Source organism: Abramis brama (genome assembly GCF_963993115.1).
Source record: "Abramis brama genome assembly, chromosome: 15".
NCBI classification, from domain to species: domain Eukaryota; kingdom Metazoa; phylum Chordata; class Actinopteri; order Cypriniformes; family Leuciscidae; genus Abramis; species Abramis brama.
Window position 1 is genome coordinate 29,842,826 of NC_139977.1, and position 17,811 is coordinate 29,860,636.

General features: G+C 36.8%; 1 pseudogene across 1 annotated transcript; it reads right to left on the reverse strand.

The window, feature by feature from the left end:
• Nucleotides 1-784: 784 nt before the first annotated feature.
• On the reverse strand, nucleotides 785-3,234 carry LOC311097042 (annotated as a pseudogene). The gene is made up of 2 exons: nucleotides 3,107-3,234; nucleotides 785-1,755 (listed from the first exon to the last, which is right to left on the reverse strand). The product of its transcript is annotated as an uncharacterized misc_RNA (transcript).
• Between the last annotated feature and the right edge of the window lie 14,577 nt (nucleotides 3,235-17,811).

The window sequence follows — 17,811 nt, forward strand, 5'->3', positions numbered from 1 at the left end:
CCCAAGGAGGCCACGCAAGTGCCAGAGGGAGGATGAGCTGTTGGCATTTCTTAGGGAGTCAGAGGCAGCCTCCCAAGCGGCCTCCCAAAAACGCCACGCTGAGACCCTGGCACAAATGAAGGAATCCCAGGAGGGATTTCAGAGGTTGCTTGCCCAGATGGTGGAGAAGATGTAAAATTATTATTTTTATTCTCATGTTAATGTTAATGTATGTTGGTATGGGTTGAATTGTTTACATGCTGTTATACAGTTGATTTATTTTATTTATTAATATTATTATTTATAATAGTGCCTTAACTTTCCAGTTTTTCAGTGTTATCCTGTGTTGTCGTTTTTGTCAGTGGCCCAGACTGCCAGGATGGTGTTTGTGGATGACCACAAAAAAGGAAACAAAGCACAGTTCTGTGCAATTTATAGAAGTCATTTCAATAAAATATTGTTTTAATATTAACCAAGCCTTGTCATGGTTGAATGTTACCAGTCTTTTCAGCTACAAAAAACACCTCACTGGCCTGTGAAGCACAATGAAGCATTAAGTTAAGGTTTAGCACTTTGTATTACAACACCTAGAAATACATGAACATTACATCACATGATGTAGCACCACTCTACTAAGAAAAAATATAAAGTTATGTTAGGAGAGTGTTATCTATCTAACCTAACTCTGTGGGTTTTAGGTTTAGGACAGTTCTAGGTACGACTTAAAGGGGGAGAAAATTGACAATGAAACTGTTTAAAAGGTGTAAAAAGACAATAGACATTTATTAGATGAAAATAGTCACAACTACTCGTTGCCATCCTCCTCTCTTGGACATCCCTCTGGGTGTTCATCACAGCCATTCACATCTCCAAGCGCAAAGTTGTGCAAGAAGCATGCAGCCATGATAACCATTACCACGATGTCCATCCTGGTGTTCTGCAGGTCTCTTAAGCGCCGCCACTTGCACTTCATCCTGCCAAATGCCTGCTCAACGATGACCCTCCCCCGACTGATGTTGTAATTTTGCTGGTGGTCTGCATCAGTAAGGGGCCCCGTTGTCACGCTTAGGTGTTACAATGAAGGGGAAGGCCTGACCAATATAGGCACTGTCCCCGAGCAGACGATAGTCCCCCATCTTCTCCTGCCATTCGGTGTAGAAAGTGGAGCCCCGCAGCATCCTGGCATCGTGCACCCTGCCTGGTGGTCCAGCAAAGATGTCAATGAAGCGGCCTTCATCATTGACAATTCCCTGAAGAAGGACAGAATAGTAGGACTTCCTGTTAATGTAATCCCCTCCTCTGATGGGTGGCCTCTGGACCCTGATGTGGCAACCATCTATCGCCCCAATGACTCCATCTAGGCCAGAGATGCGCTGGAAGACAGCAGAAGACATCCTCTTCTCACAGCCCCTTGGCCAAGACACAAAGTTTGTGCCGATCCCTGACATGATGGTCAGCACTTGAAGGATGGCTCTGTGCGTCGCTGACTGGGAAGCATTACATTTATCAGATATCTCTCTGAAGCTGTTCTGGTTGGCCATATACCAGAGAAACATGAGGACCTTTTTGGGAACAGGCAAGGGGGGAAGTTCATGGCTGTGTTCGCTGTGCAGGCCCCCTTCCTGAAGCAGTCGAAGGAGCTGCTCAAACCTGGCTCTTCTGATCCGGAAATGACGGGCAAATGTATTGTCATCCATATCCTGCATGATCTCCCACTCCATTCCAGACTTGAGGATGATCTGCTGCCTGGACAGCAGCACAGCTGATACCACAGTCCTGCGTGAATGAGAAAAAGAAATAGAGATTAAAAAAACTGCCGTTAATACATGTCTTTTAACTCATTTATAGCTGCCAACTTTTGAGTTTTGCTTGGAGTGAGATTTATGGCGGGGATAGGTTAGGGGGGATTGGGGGGATGTAAAAAAAATATTGCATCACAATAAGTGTATTGTGATTGCCAAAACATTTTAGTAACTAAACTGAATTTTAGTAGGTTTAGTGACAACATGCTACAATGTTTACATGGTACAATTTCTGGTAAGTTACTTTTTTTTATTATTTCAATTCAATTATTGTGATTTGATTTAATATTGACTCATTTGGATAAATATTAGGTAGGCTACACAAGATAGGCATTAATTTTTCTCAAGAAAAAAACAACTCGCCTGTAAACATAGAGAGAGCCCTATCAGCTGGCAGTATTATTTAAGGTTAAAAATAACTCAAATTAAATATAATGCGTTTTTTTTAATTATAATAACAACTTTATTTAATGATAGCATATAAGTAAAAATATAATAAATATGTAATATAGTACACATATTTAGCAAAATACTCTCTATAGCTCTTTTTTTCTAGCCAACTAACGTGCTATAGCCTATATTATGGTCATCAAATGGCTTGAGGTAGGCTAAATGTTATGTGACATGATTGTTCTCCAGCTGTTTTATTGACCCCTTTGTTTGATTGATTGGTCGATATCATGTATGAGGAATATACATTTCGGTAACTTGTACTGTATCTTTCAACAGTGTTCATTCGTGTTTATTTACTATTAAAAGAAAAATTCGGAAAAACCGACAGACTAGACAGAGCAGGTTACTTATGATATAAAAAAATCTCAGCTCTCAGATTCTGTCACTTTTATCTAGCTAGAGATGATCGGGTCACGTGCCGCTAGGGATCTGTCACGTCACATTTACAAAGCGCCAAAACGGTATTTATTTTTTGAATTTCGTAATAAAATTGACAGAATCTGAGAGCTGAGATTTTTTACATGATAAGGAACCTGCTCTGTCTAGTCTGTCGGTCTCCGTGTCCTCTTTGCTTGGACGATTTTTCTGTGCGTGAGAAAATGGATGTGTGGCGTGAGAGTGTGTGAAAAGTGTCAATCGCGTGAGTCTCACGGTGAATGCGTGAGAGTTGGCAGCTCAAAGTTTGCATCTTGCACAAGTTGTCAAAAACATGCATGAAACATTACATTTAGCTTTTAAGTGCATCTATTTATGACGACAAAAAGCATTCTGTAGAAGAGCAATAGCCTACTGCAAGGAGTTCAATATCACCATCAAAATTATCTATTATAACGTGGCTCAAACTTCACCAAACATACTAAAAATGAGCATACCTTCTGCGTCTTGTGCTCTCTTCCTGAAGTTCTTCCTCTGTGTTGTGTAGGTGAAGCACATACTTATTTTGGAGCGCCTGGTACTCGGCCAGTGCTACCATAGAAACAGCTTTCCGGGTGGCGTCCATGTTTTTTCTCCGACTCGGACGCGCAAAACATACCAGAACGCTTGAAGTGTGGAAGTGACGTCATATCCGAGGGCCGAGTCGGATCGTTGACCATAATAGAACGCAGCATCAGTCAAAGAAGCCCCAAGAAGGTTGTGGTTTAAAAATAAACATTCTGACATAAACACTCAGTCAGCTACACTGTTTACTTCTGAATATCATAGTTTGGTTCCTTCTGAATATTATAGTTTTCTTTACCAAGAAACCAACAATTACTAAAAACACACACAAAAACTGATTTTGCACGGGCACTTTGCACTGCTCCCTGAATCGACGGATGTGGATGTAATTCATTGTGGATGTAATTCATATTCATTTGTGGATGTTAACTGAATCTGTAAGTCAGCTATGCTGTTTACTTCTGAATATTATATTTCATTCTGGTGCGCTTAACGTTATCGCTACTGTGTAATAGTAGCCTATGCTATTCACCAACTAAACATATCCTATTCAATGCGATCACAGTCTCTTTCACGGGCATCATTTGTAGTTGCCTATTCACAAGCTGTTTGCTCAAGCATAGTGTTTTCCCGGAGTTCACTGTGTGCTTTCTACCATGCACAAATAATAAAAAGTCACTGAACTTTTGCTGTGTAATTGTAACAATGAGCACTCAAACACACCAAACCAACAATTACTAAAAACACACACAAAAACTGATTTTGCACGGGCATTTTGCACTAGTCTATCTATAAATTACAGAAACGTCTGTCTGTCTGTCTGTGTGTGTGTCTGTCTGTGTGTCTGTCTGTTAACCACATATCTCTCGAACCATTAGTCCAATGGATTTCAAACTCGACAGGTGTCTCGCTACGGGCACGAGTAAGTGCAGTGCCAAATTTGACGTTGTTTGGATGAGAAATGCTTAAGATATCGTTAAATATATCATTTTTAAAAGGTTGTGGTTTAAAAATAAACATTCTGACATTAGAGGGTTGTATCGGTCAAAGAAGCCCCAAGAAGGTTGTGGTTTAAAAATAAACATTCTGACACAAACAGTCAGCTACACTGTTTACTTCTGAATATTATAGTTTGGTTCCAGAACGTGATAAATCCATTTTGATTAATTTGAGTAAAAATGTGTTTTCTTTACCTAGAAAGTGGCAAGATGAAAACCACTTTTTCCGTTTCAAACTTTCACATAGCATCTTTAGGTTATAATAACATAAAAAATTAAATTTTTTATCATATTGAAACTGTTGAAATCAGCCATCGCTAAGAAATATCTCCTGAACTTTTTTGACGGCGATCAGCTCACAAAAACTGATTTTGCACGGGCACTTTGCACTGGTCCCTGAATCAACACGCTTATTCATTTGTGGATGTTAACTGAATCTATAAGTCAGCTATGCTGTTTACTTCTGAATATTATATTTCATTCACAGCCATCATTTGTAGTAACCTAGCCTGCTCCCTGAATTCAATGCGTTCACAGTCTCTTTCATGGGCACCAAATCATTACTAAAAACACACACAAAAACTGATTTTGCACGGGCATTTTGCACTAGTATATTCAAATGCGCATACCTATGCATGTGCACGCCATCAGCGTTCTCACGGGTACACGTTTTTGAAGTTTGCACAGAAAGAACTTATGAGTTTTCTGTTTAAACGGTGTCGTGTTAGCAGCCCCTAAGTTAATAACTAATGATCGTTGCGATGGAAGTGAATCAATCAAAAGCTGGACAACAACTTTATTTTAGAGCTGCTGTAAAGCAAAACAATCTCTGTTACTTTAATTTCCTATTATCAATGTAAAGCCGCTTTGAAACAATCTACATTGTTAAAAGCGCTATATAAATGAAGACGACATGACTTGACTTGACTTGACTTGACAGTATGTTGAAACCATTGTATTCCATGTCAAGCTTTTATTAATCTTGATCTCTCGAGTCAAAGTGAAATGTGGCACTAATAGAATGTCATGAATGTCCGCCATGGACAGAAGATCAACAGCCAAGGTCAGGATTTTCATTAAATAATACTTTAATTTCGGTTAGTTTTTCACAAAACCCATCATATACCCCCTGAAGAGTTGGAATATACAACACGTGTTGTATGGGATTATTTTTAAAAGCTTGATGCTGGTCATTCTGCTTTTCACTGCCATTATATGAACGAGTGGAAGCGGACATTTTTTTTTTTTATGTCTCCTTTTGTGGTCCGAAAAAGAAAGAAGGGCATACTGCATTAGAACAACACCAGTGTGAGTAAATTATTTCCATTTTATGAACTACCACTGTAATCTTTTGTAAAGAAATACGATCTTTTTAATATTGTGGTTTTATCAGACTTCTTTACAGCATGACAAGCTTTATTAAATATGACTGCAGGAACAAGGTGATGTAGTATTTTATTTCATAAAATATCAGAGTTCTACAGCAAAAAAAAAAAAAAAAAAAAAAAAAAATATATATATATATATATATATATCTATCTCACATCAGAACACCAATGGTAGTACAAAGAAATACAAGCTATATATTCAGTACAGTATGTCTGATTGTAGAATGTGAAGCTCTGCTGTATTCAGTGCATCATGAAGTAGGAGAGCAGAGAACAGCAGAGGAACAGGAAGCTCTGGGTGACACTCTGAGCCCCGTTACACAGGTTCCCCTCACAACATGAGATGCCCTCATAACTACTAACTGATGTTGTGGTGTCACAAGCTGATTTAGACACACAGCCTTTTAAAACCAATGACTGACCTCCAAAAGTCCCTGATGAAAAGAAAGAAAACAAAGGTGCATTCAGTCTAAGCTGGACACTGATATACAGTATGTGATCTTTATCAAATGTTTAAACCTAAGAGAGTTTAAATGATAATGACTTTAATTTGTTTCCGTTTCCAGATCCTCACCTGTTGCTTTAATGCAGCGATCTTCAGTCCCTGAACAGTCCACTGTGTTTGAGCAGCTCTTTCCATCACAAGAGAAACATTTCTTTCCATTGGGGATGTTAGAGGGATCTACAGGAGGAAAACAAGTATCCTTTTATTTTATTTTCTGTACAAAATATCTAATGAAACTACACTCCTTGTTAACACTTTATAATAACATTCAGTTAAGTCATTTATAAGTGGCTAGTTAATGATGAACTAATCATTTACAAAACATTCATAAATGATTAGCAAGTGATATACTAACATTTTATGTATGTTTTGTAAATTCAGATATAAGTCATTTACAATTGATTAGTTAATGATTAACTAATCATTTACAAAACATGAATATGTGTTTCATAAATGTTTAATAAATTATGTTATTTTTTTGTATGTATGTAGCAATTAGAGGGTGCAGAAAGTGTTGTAAATGCCTTGTATACACGTACAGATCATTTGTAACAGGTAAGTAACGATGATGTGATGATGTGTAAACGCATTAATAAATCATTTACAACACTTTCTGCATCCCCTAATGTAAACTATTCATCACTTGTAAATGTGTTACACATCATTTGAAGTGGTAATCTACGAATGATGTGTAACACATTTACAAGTGATGAATAGTTTACACTTTAGATTAGGGGATGCAGAAAGTGTTGTAAATGATTTATTCATGCATTTACACATCTATAACAGGTGTTGAACACTGTAGTGTGTGCTGCAGTGTAAGTGCTTTAACCACTGTGCACCTGATGTGAGCAAAACATACAAAATAAAACATCATTTATTAAACATTTATGAAATGCATAGTCATGTTTTGTAACTGATTAGTTAATCAGTAACTAATCGATTGTAAATGGCTTATAACTGAATCTACAAACATACATAAAATAATGAACATATTACTTATTAATCACTTATGAATGCATAGTCATGTTTCATAAATGATTAATTAATCATTTACTAATCACTTGTAAATGACTCGTAACAGAATTTACAAACTATACATAAAATGTTAGTATATCACATGCTAATCATTTATGAATGTTTTGTAAATGATTAGTTCATAATTAACTAACCAGTTATAAATGACTTACAACTGAACGTTATTATAAAGTGTTACCTCTCATATGGAAGTAAATTGAATGTTGAATTTAAAGAAGATATTTGTATGATCATTGAAGTACAATACCTGGAGCATCTTGAGCGTTACACTGGTTTGTGTTACAGCAGGAAGAAGTCGTCTTTACAATGCCGAAATTCAAGGACCCATTTTGACAGGCAACAGCACAATCTTTAGTCTTCACTTTAGAAGTAATGTCACCTAAAAATATGAATGACAAAGGAAAGACCAGTTTAACTGCACATTATTTTAATGGTAAATGTATTTATAAATGTCAAAAAAATGTAAATGAAAATTCATAAATGAAATATCAGAAATATATGTTGAATATTCTGCATAGAATATTCCGCCAGAAAAAGGAGTAGCCGTTCTGTTGCAGCACCAGTAAAATAGCACCGTCTCCATCAGTCAAATAACTGTACATTTCAATCCTATTGGACTTACCAGCTTGTGCCACTGCTGTTGTACTCATGCACTGAGAAGATCCACTGGGACATGTTTTAACCGTTTGTCCTGCACAAGAACCCGCCGTATTCATGCATTGATAACAGCTGAGAGAATGTCCTTTAGGAATAAAACAGAGAGAAAGAGACATCAATGATCTGTATTTGTACCCAGTAACATCACAAACATTATTTGTCTTCGTACCTGCAGTGAAGAGAATGAACAGGAGAAAAACTGAGATTTGCAGATCCATATTCGATCAGGAGGAGAGTGAAATAATGTGTCTGTTTCAGTGCCATTTTATAGCTTATCAAAAGGGGAGGATCTTCATGAGAAAATGAAAGTTTAACACAGGTAGACATTTCTTGAAACAGAAACTTAATCTTACACAATGTACTTGCCAATTAAAGATAAAGGAAAGTTTAAGAATTGTAAGAAATGTATAGGTCTACTTAAACCAACCTTCTTAAAGTGATGGTTGACCCAAACATGGAAATTCTGTCATAATTTACTCATCCTCATGTCATTCAAAACCTGTATGAATTTATTTCTTCTGTAGAACACAGAAGTATCTTCTTTTTTTCTGCAGAAGAAATTTCGATTTAAATAAAAAGGCTTTATGGATTACCATTCAGTGAGGAGGATGGGAAGTTATTGAGAAGCCAGGACACAAGCTTAAACAATGAAGTATTACAATAGCTGCAGTTCAGTAGTATAACACCTACAGTACACACTGTGAGGGACATGATGCAACCTTAAACAGAATCATAAGTTTAATTTTCTCTGAAATTATGAACTAGACCAGTGGTTCTCAATTCCAGTCCCCGTGACCCACTGCTCTGCACATTTTGTATGTCTCCCTTATTTAACACACCTGAACCAGATCATCAGCTCATTAGGAGAGACTCCATGAACTGAACTGAGTGTGTCAGATAAGAGAGGCATACAAAATGTGCAGAGCAGTGGGTCACGAGGACTGGAATTGAGAACCACAGAACTAGACCTGAGACATTGTGAAATACAAAAACTGAATCTTTAATAAACACATCAGAGAGAGTTTCATCATTTTGATCACATTCTCAAGCTTGAGGAATATATATAAAAAATAAAAAATATATATTTCCTTTTCCTTTAAATCCTGGCTTATCGGGCTTATGCTACTCTGAACAATGCCTGAACTTCGTATTTTGAGCACTTCTTGCTTGTTTTTTGCCTCTTCACGATGACTCGCTTAATTTAGTCCTAATTTGTAAGTCGCTTTGGACAAAAGCGTCTGCTAAATGACTAAATGTAAATGTAAATATAAATATATACACTGTGAAAAAAAATATTTTCATGATTTGTCATCACAACTTTTAATCTTTTTTGTCAAATCAACTTAGATAATTAATGTGGCTCAGATAACCTAATATTTTGGTTAATAAAAAATGTTCCTTATTTTTTTAAAATATTTTTTTCAATTAATGCAGTATTTCAGATTAATATAGAGTCTATGCCTTTTAAATCCAATTTTTGTTAGATTACATTATTAGCGCCAAAAAATCTAATAAAACGTCATTTCATGGTGTTAGCACTAGATGCCTGTATAACTCTCTACGTTCTTAGAGAATTTATCATAATTATTACTTAACATCTCATAATTTTGTTTATTTAATGAACAATTAATAATAAATAATAATAATTTAAATAATATTCATATTTATAATTTTCTCATTATTTATAAACTTTAAATAAAGTTTCTCATTATTATGAGATGTTACAGTTTTTTTACGATTGCTATGACAGATTTTTCAATACTTTTAACAATTTTCCAAAACTCTTAACACAGTTAGCACTACATCCGTCTGTGTAAGCTATACTATTAACACATTTCTTGTTGCTTTAACACAGAATGCATACAATTAACACAAATTTAAAATGCTTGAACTTCTTTTACACACAAGCTCAAACAAGAACAAAACAATGGATTTTTACTGCCAAATTTACCAATGCTTTCACACTGTATGTCAGAACAGATAACTCCATGTTCTAAACCTAACCTTACAGGCTAAAGTCAAGGTAAACAGCTGCTTATATTGTGAATTGAAACACAAATATATCCCCTGTATTTTATTCTATTCTTACTGAGAAATAGCTGATTGAATTATGCAAATAATTAGAAGATGACTCTTTTTATTTTTATTTATTTATTCTTCTGGTGCTTTTTCTGTTTGTATATTTTGTATTTTCACATTATTCCATTGCTATTGAGAAACAGCTGATTGAAGTTATGCAAATATGGGACAATGTGGCATTCCACCATTCCCGTATAGTCACAGCCTGGTTTGACGCCCATCAGAGGATGATGTCCAATTTCCTTGCCCCTTACTTCCCTTTCCTCAACCCCATTGAGGAGTTTCCTCAGCCTGGAGATGAAAGGTTTTTGACCATAGTCCACAGGACCAAATGTCCCTCCTGTATGCAAAAGGTGCTGCATACCAAGACATCACAGCTGAACACTGCCAGGGGTGGATAAGGCATGTTACTGTAAAAGATTCTTCCCAAGATGCCTTGCCAGGGAAGATATCAGGTGTGATGTGGATGAGAACATGTGGACAAATGTAGAAGACCGGGCAGATTAGAAGATGGCCTTTTCTGTTTGTATATTTTGTATTTTCACATACAGTAATACTGTAAATGGCAGCTATATTGCATATTTTTGTTATCTTGCAGAAATGTCCTGTTGCAAATAAAGCCGTTACTGCAGCAATTCTGTCTCTGTCTTCTTTTTTCATAAACCATACATTCTATAAAGCTACTCTAAGAAGAGTAATTTATTTTGTTGTATTGAATTTCTGCTGCAAAAAAAACAACAACAACAAAATGCATGCATTTACATTACAAACAACACAAAAATGTAGAGAGACTAAAAAAAAAACTGCAGTGCAAAACACAATCTATGATAAATACAATATACTGTCTGTTGTATAAGGGCATACTTGACACATATAAAATAATGCAGTTTCTGTAATTTCAGCTGATGATAGTGTTTTTTTGTCATTGTGTTATGATTGACTAAATGTTCCTGTTGGAAGAGAACATGTGTTAGTGTTTTGAATAATTATTTGATTTTGAAACATGTTTACAGTGTTTTGGTAGACATAGTGTATTGTGCTAGTGTATTATTGTATTTTGAAAATTAGTTTTGGAGTTTAGTTTACAATGTGTGATTTTGAGCATGAAATTAACCGTTTTGCCAATTGTGTGTTTTAGGTGTGTTGGTGCGTTAAGAGTTTAGGAAACTTGTTAAATGTATTGAAAAAACTGTCATAGCGATTGTAAAAAACTGTAAAGTCAGAAAGTTTCTCAATATTACGAGATGTTAAGTCATAATTACTAGAAAGTTTCTCATTATTACAAGAAAGTTTTTCATTATTATGAGATTACTGTTGTATGTAGATACCAAGGAAAAACTTCTGGATGGTCTCTTTTTAATAGGACTCGTCTCTTCTCTGCTTTTAACATTGCTACAGCCCACAAACACAGTGCGCCACCGCCCCCTACTGGACAAACCAAATACCACCCTTAACATACAACATTTCCCCTAACATTTAACTCATAGGCAATCCTCCCCCAAGACACAAAATCTTCTAGGACCATTTTACAGACACTGTAAGACTAAGACCGACGGTAAATGAAAAGTTGCGATTTTCTTAGGCTGATATGAACTTTTCATCGTCGGTCTTAGTACACGATGTAAGTACAGAAGAGTTTTAAATAGGAAAAATATCGAAACTCTTTGGTCATTTTTTTGAGAGAGATGCTAATGGTCATGTCCAATTCAGTGATCTATGCTAAGCTATGCTAAAAGTGGTACCGCCAGACCCGGAGATCGGCTGAATGGATTCGAAAATGGTAAAACTCAACTGTTTAACTCTGGGGGAGTTGGGGGAGCCTGTTTCCAAAAAAAGTTGAGTATCCCTTTAAGATCATAAGAGCAGCGCTCATCGAGAATGGTCACTTATCACGTGTTTTGCCTTTGGGTTTATTATCAAATTAATATTATAATAATTTTTTTCAGCGATTTTATTGCACAGAAGTATGAAGTATACTGTAGCAAGAGTAGGAAAATCACAAAGTCTCATGCCGTTTGGATGAAAGGAATTTCATAAATAAATCAATAAATAAGCCCAGATTTTACAGTGGGAAACCATGTTGAATTGGTAATGTAATTACGATTCGTAATGTTATTGTACATAGCCTACATCTGATTTATGATTTATCATTGTGTTAGCAACGGATACGGATTTACTGGATATGCCTCTATCCACTTAGAATGGGCATCAACTAATGCCTCGTTTCCACTGAGCAGTACGGTACGGTACGGGACAGTACGGTACGGTTCGGGTCTGTTAACCATGATCTGGCTAGCGTTTCCACTGCCAACAGTACCTTTACTTGATAGGCGTGGTGTTTCGATCGACGTCATTTTCGCGCGAAGAAGAACATAGTAAACTACAATGGATGACATGCAGCAGATCTTGTTCTTGCTCCTCGACATGTTTGTCACAAGAAGACAAGCGCCGACATTAGGCTTTTTCTCAATATCAAGTACGCAAAGTTTGTACTTGCCACCCATGTGCGACTCCTACATGCAAATGGTAGGGAGACCGGGTATGGTTGTAACACTGTTTGCTTCAGTAACTATAACTCACTGAATTTTGTAGCTAGAGTTCTCAAACTTTTATACAAAGTACCCACATGTGTTCACTACAAATGGCACCAATTCAATCCTCTACAAGAATATCACAGACCTTGTGAGTTGGTGTCAAATACATGAAGTACCTTCGTTACAACCTACCCCAATACCGGGGTAGGCTGTAACACATGCTGGGGTAAGTTGTAACAATTACACAAAAGAAGCAAAAATGGATGCCACACTATAAGATATGCTTCAAAAACAGGTTTATTGACATAAAAGAACAATGTCTCAATCCCTCTCTGGAACAGACTGTCTGATTAACTTGTGTGTGTGTGTGTGTGTGTGGGTGTATATGTAAATGTGTCTACTTGAACGAACTTACTTAACAGTATACTTGATAAACAAACTACAATTTCTAACAAAAAAACAAATATCTATCTGTGTGTGTGTGTGTGTGAGAGAGAGAGAGTGTGTGTGTGTGAGTGTGAGAGAGAGAGAGAGAGAGAGAGAGAGAGAGAGAGAGAGAGTGAGTGAGTGTGTGTGTGTGTGTGTGTGTGTGTGTGTTAATCAGAGTCACAGTGCTGACAAATGAATGCCGGTAAACCCAGGAGTGCAGGTTTTGTGGGCCCAGAGACCGCATAGGGCACATTTTCCCCAGACCTCCTTCGGCTTTAAAATCAATCAGTTGTATGATAGGGGATGGTTGTAACACTTTTTTTGTGTGTGTTACAACCCACCCCACCCCTGTCAGTCACTGTTTAGCTAGCTGTATTAGCATACTGGTTTGAAATTAGCAGGGGAAAACTGCATCACATTTTGCCTAAGAAACTACATTTTAATCTAATATAAGTCAAACTTATTTATCTGCAATAGTTTAGATGCTAGACAAAAAATAGTCTTGGTCAAAAAATGTACTTTCTTACCTCAAAATCAGTTTTTTCTCAATAAGTTCAGATTGTGTCAGTTTTCAGACTTGACAACCACCATGTGTTGTCAGGGAGACAGTAGGTAAACATTAAAATGATTGCATGACTCCTATCTTATCCCCAATTGGTGGAAATGGTGGTGTTACAACTCTCCCCGTGTTACAACCATACCCGGTCTCCCTACAGCGCGTTCTTAAAAGCGTCACTCAGCTCGCTCTGCTACTCCGGTTATCTCTGTTACTCTGTATGTACATTTTAAGCAACAATAAAACGAAATATGTTATAAAACACCACTCTGCCTCTTTTCGTTTTCATTTAAATAAATTAAACATTATAGGGACACAAATGTGGTTCATGCGCAACGCATATTGATTATTCACTGCAGGTTATTCGTTATTCTATTTATAACAAAACGAAATTTAAAACACAACCCTAACGTTACCTCTTTTCGTTTAAAAAAAAGAAAAAAAAGAAGCATATTCCAGGCAATATATGCGTTTGTACAAATGTTGCAATAAACATCAGTGATAATCTTGTAATAAAAAAATGACAAGAAACCATATTTCTTTTTGTAAAATTTCAGTTTTATCAATAATAGCCTATATAAAAGTTTAAGTAAAAGGTACAAGAAGCTATACAATAAGAAATAAAGCAAACAATTCAGTCAAATATCCAAATGCAGCGCTCTAGTCTAACATTACAAGTAAAGTTAAATACAAATAGCCTATAACTATAATATGAAACTAAACTTAGCCCTCAGCCAAAACGATTGACAGGGAACTCATTATATATTCACGAGAGCAAAGATCGCCCGTTAGGTCTACACAAGACGAAATATCTCATGTTTAACCACTACCGTCGGAGTCAGCGTCTCAGCGACGAATGTCAGAAGACTAGCCGAGGAAAGGCTCATCCAGCCGGGAAACATGAGCGCCGAGCGCCCGCTGACCGCATGGATCTCACAACCGGGGGAAAAAAAATCATCTTTATAAATAAACCACAGATTTGAGCTTTAAACAACTACATTCTCGCCTGAAAAACTCTTAAAATTACATTTCGTGATACAGTAACAGTAGTATTATATTAAACTGTATATTAAAAAATGGCGCTTCTTATGTTGTCATTCCCCTTGTAGCACCATAGACAGTATATAAACTGGACACAGCGACCCCATAGGTTTCAACGGAGAGAAGTGAAGCACATTAGAAGCCCTCATTTCCTGATTGCCGAGCGTACTGCGCAGACTCAAACTGAGCTTGACGACGTGGATGTGACGTGAGCAGCCTGCCTGACAGTTGTAAGTTTTCTAGTAGCTGTGCCAAACGAAATCTGAACCATTCCCTTCCGAATCTTGCAGAGACGGAAAGCGTGAGTAGGATCTGTCCATGAGCTAGGAGCAGGAGCAACGTCATGACTCTCTATGGGCTTCTCCCTTGACTTTATCGGACTTTATGCCTCCATGTCCCCCCGATTGACTGCGAGCTTCTCTTCCTGTCTCTACGGTAATTTCCAGAGAGTCGCGTGGTTATGACGCAATCGTTAGCCTACTTTTACAAAAACTGCTTCTACGGGGCCATAACGTAAGATACAAGGTAATGGAGCCTTTTATACATTGTCGTGTTTCTTTAGAAATAAACGATGGACAAATGGAGTCTTTAAACGCCTCAGATGTAAAGTTATTCGCTGTCAAAGTGACGCCAAAATGAATGGGAGTCAATGGGATGCTAACAGCAGGTGAAGGCTTGTTAGCCAATGGCGGCTCCCGGGGGTACCTTCAAAATAATATGAAACGCTGCCCCCCTGTGTAGCACGCACAAGTGACGATTCTCTGTCAACCAATCAACGTCCTGCAGTGAGTCTAGCTCCACCTTTTAGTACCGTTCCACTGTGCTAGGTACCCCAATGGAAGGGTACCTAAAAAGTGGTACGGTACGGTTCGGCATTTTGGTACCATTCACAACTTTTGATAGTGGAAACGCAAATAAATGCGTACCGTTCCGTACCGTACCGTACCGTACTGCTCAGTGGAAACGATTAAAAACATCTTCCCCAGGAATGGACCAGCATAGATCGGTCCATTCGTGTTGCCATCTAGTGGACAGTACAACACGAATTTGAACGAACGATAGAAATCACACCGAAAAATCCGTCTTATGATTTGGTTAAATCAAAGTCTTTTTCAATACACAAAACTGAATTCATTATTAGTTTCCGAATGTATAGTCAAAATTCTGACTTCACAACACAACATGGATAATAGGCAACCCTATTACTATTAAACATATGATTAACAGATATTATAAATGTAACGTGTAAGCAGGGACGAAGAGAGGTGTGAATCCAGTTGCAGCAGTATTTATTGAAAATGAAAACAAAGATATTCCAACTAGAGGGTCAGGGTCAGGGTCAGGGTCAATTTTTTTTGTAAAAGTGCAAGTATTCTCTATATAAAAAATAAATTTAATTGTAAGAAACGGACCATATTAAATTAAATACTTAAATAAGACATAAAATGAACGTATCAGATGGACCTGTAAAAATATAACAATAATACATTTATTGGCATTAAAGGGATAGTTCACCCATGAACATTCTGTCCTCATTTACTCACTCTCAAGTTGTTTTAAACCTGAATGAGTTTCTTTCTTCTGTTGCACATAAAAGTTATTTTGAAGAATGTGGGTAACCAAATAGTTGCTTGACTGGTGACAAGCAACTATTTGGTTACCCACATTCTTCAAAATATCTTCTTTTGTGTTCAGCAGAAGAAAGAAATTGACACAGTTTTGGAATAACCTTTTTGGGTGAACTATCCCTTTAAGAACAAGCAGTATGTTTACTATAACCCTGCTGTCCCTTTAAGACCTACACACTTCTAACACACAGACACAACTGATTACTTTCACTTTAGATATAACCAACTGTGTTTATGTAAACATTGTGTGTGTTTAACAGTCAGATGCAAGCACAATCAGATGCAAAAGATAAAGTCCAATAATCAGGCGCTGTTTGGCAGGCTTTTAGTGTGCATACTTAACATGAGTTCTTATTTTCCATTTTTGACCGAAGAGTAGAAGTTGTGACTATTTTTTTTACGACCACTTAGCCTGCTCGAATAATGCCCTCAATTTTTTTTGTATGTTCACATTGCAAATGCCATAAAAGTCACCAAGTTTTATACAATTCAATGAAGCTGTGATTTTTAAAAGATAAAAAATAAAATGGTCAAAACTGACTGAAGAGCACCTGGGGGTTAAGTCCATTCTTAGCAGTGTTCTTGGGAGTAATTCTCAGAGGCTTGATAAATACCGACCCTGATCTTTGCTCAATCTCATTTGAGACACTACGTTTCCCATCTCCTTCCGGCAACTTCATCTTCAAGTTAACTTCTTTGGATTTAACGTGGACCACCCCGAAGAACCCAAACGAACGCTACAGCGAACTCCTGGCAAAATCATCAAGAATCTCCAGAATCTACCGCATCTGGACTTGTTCAGCAACCGAAGTCAATGCAAGTACCCGTTCGCAGCCTTTAGAGGCGTTTAGATGCTAAGTTATTGTACCCCTTTTAAGGTGACCCTGATTCTTTGATGTTTCTTGTAGGTTGTGGTTAACTGATTGTAATCTTGCCATTCTCTTCTCTCTCTCTTTCTTCACTTTTCTTTGCTTAGTTTAGTTGTGTGTGTATAGCCTACCCGTAGTTTCCTTTATTAAACCATTATATCCACGCTTTGTCTCTGTGTTTGCCGCTCACAAAAATCAAAGTCACTTAAACATCTTGATCTAACTATATATTTTACCCTGCAAGTACTTTATTTACTTTAATACTTTAGTTGGAAAAGTTTATTCTTTCTTGGCCAGGAAGATAATTTATTTCCTAGAATTGATGATTGATTATTTTTTTTCTGTTCATTTGATGAACTGATTCAATAATTCCGCTACAGTCAATTCTAAAACTAATCCAAATATTTATAATGAATTTTAATTCTCTATAATTAATTATATATATTTCCCTTTTGAGCTAATTTGCTACAGCAGTTTACGCAACCAGCTCCTGAACTTGACTAGACTTGACTAAAACACATGAAACTCACCAAGAGCAGAGAACAAAAATCTAAACAGACTTGACAATGCACATGACACAGATTTATTAACATATTAAAGGGATAGTTCGCCCAAAAATGAAAATTCTTTCATTAATTACTCACAAATGAAGATCTTTTTGATGATATCTGAGAGATTTCTGTCCCTCCATTGACAGTCTACAGAACTTCAAAACGTTCATAAAGAGATCATAAAACTATCCATATGAATTGAGCGGTTTAGTTCAAAATTTTCTTAAGAGACACGATCGCTTTATATGATGAACATATTAAATTCAGGCTTTTAATCACATATAAACATTCATCAACTCACACATCAGTTGTAGTAAATGGAAGCTCAAGCATGTTTGCTTGACAGGTAAGAACCAATGAGGTTC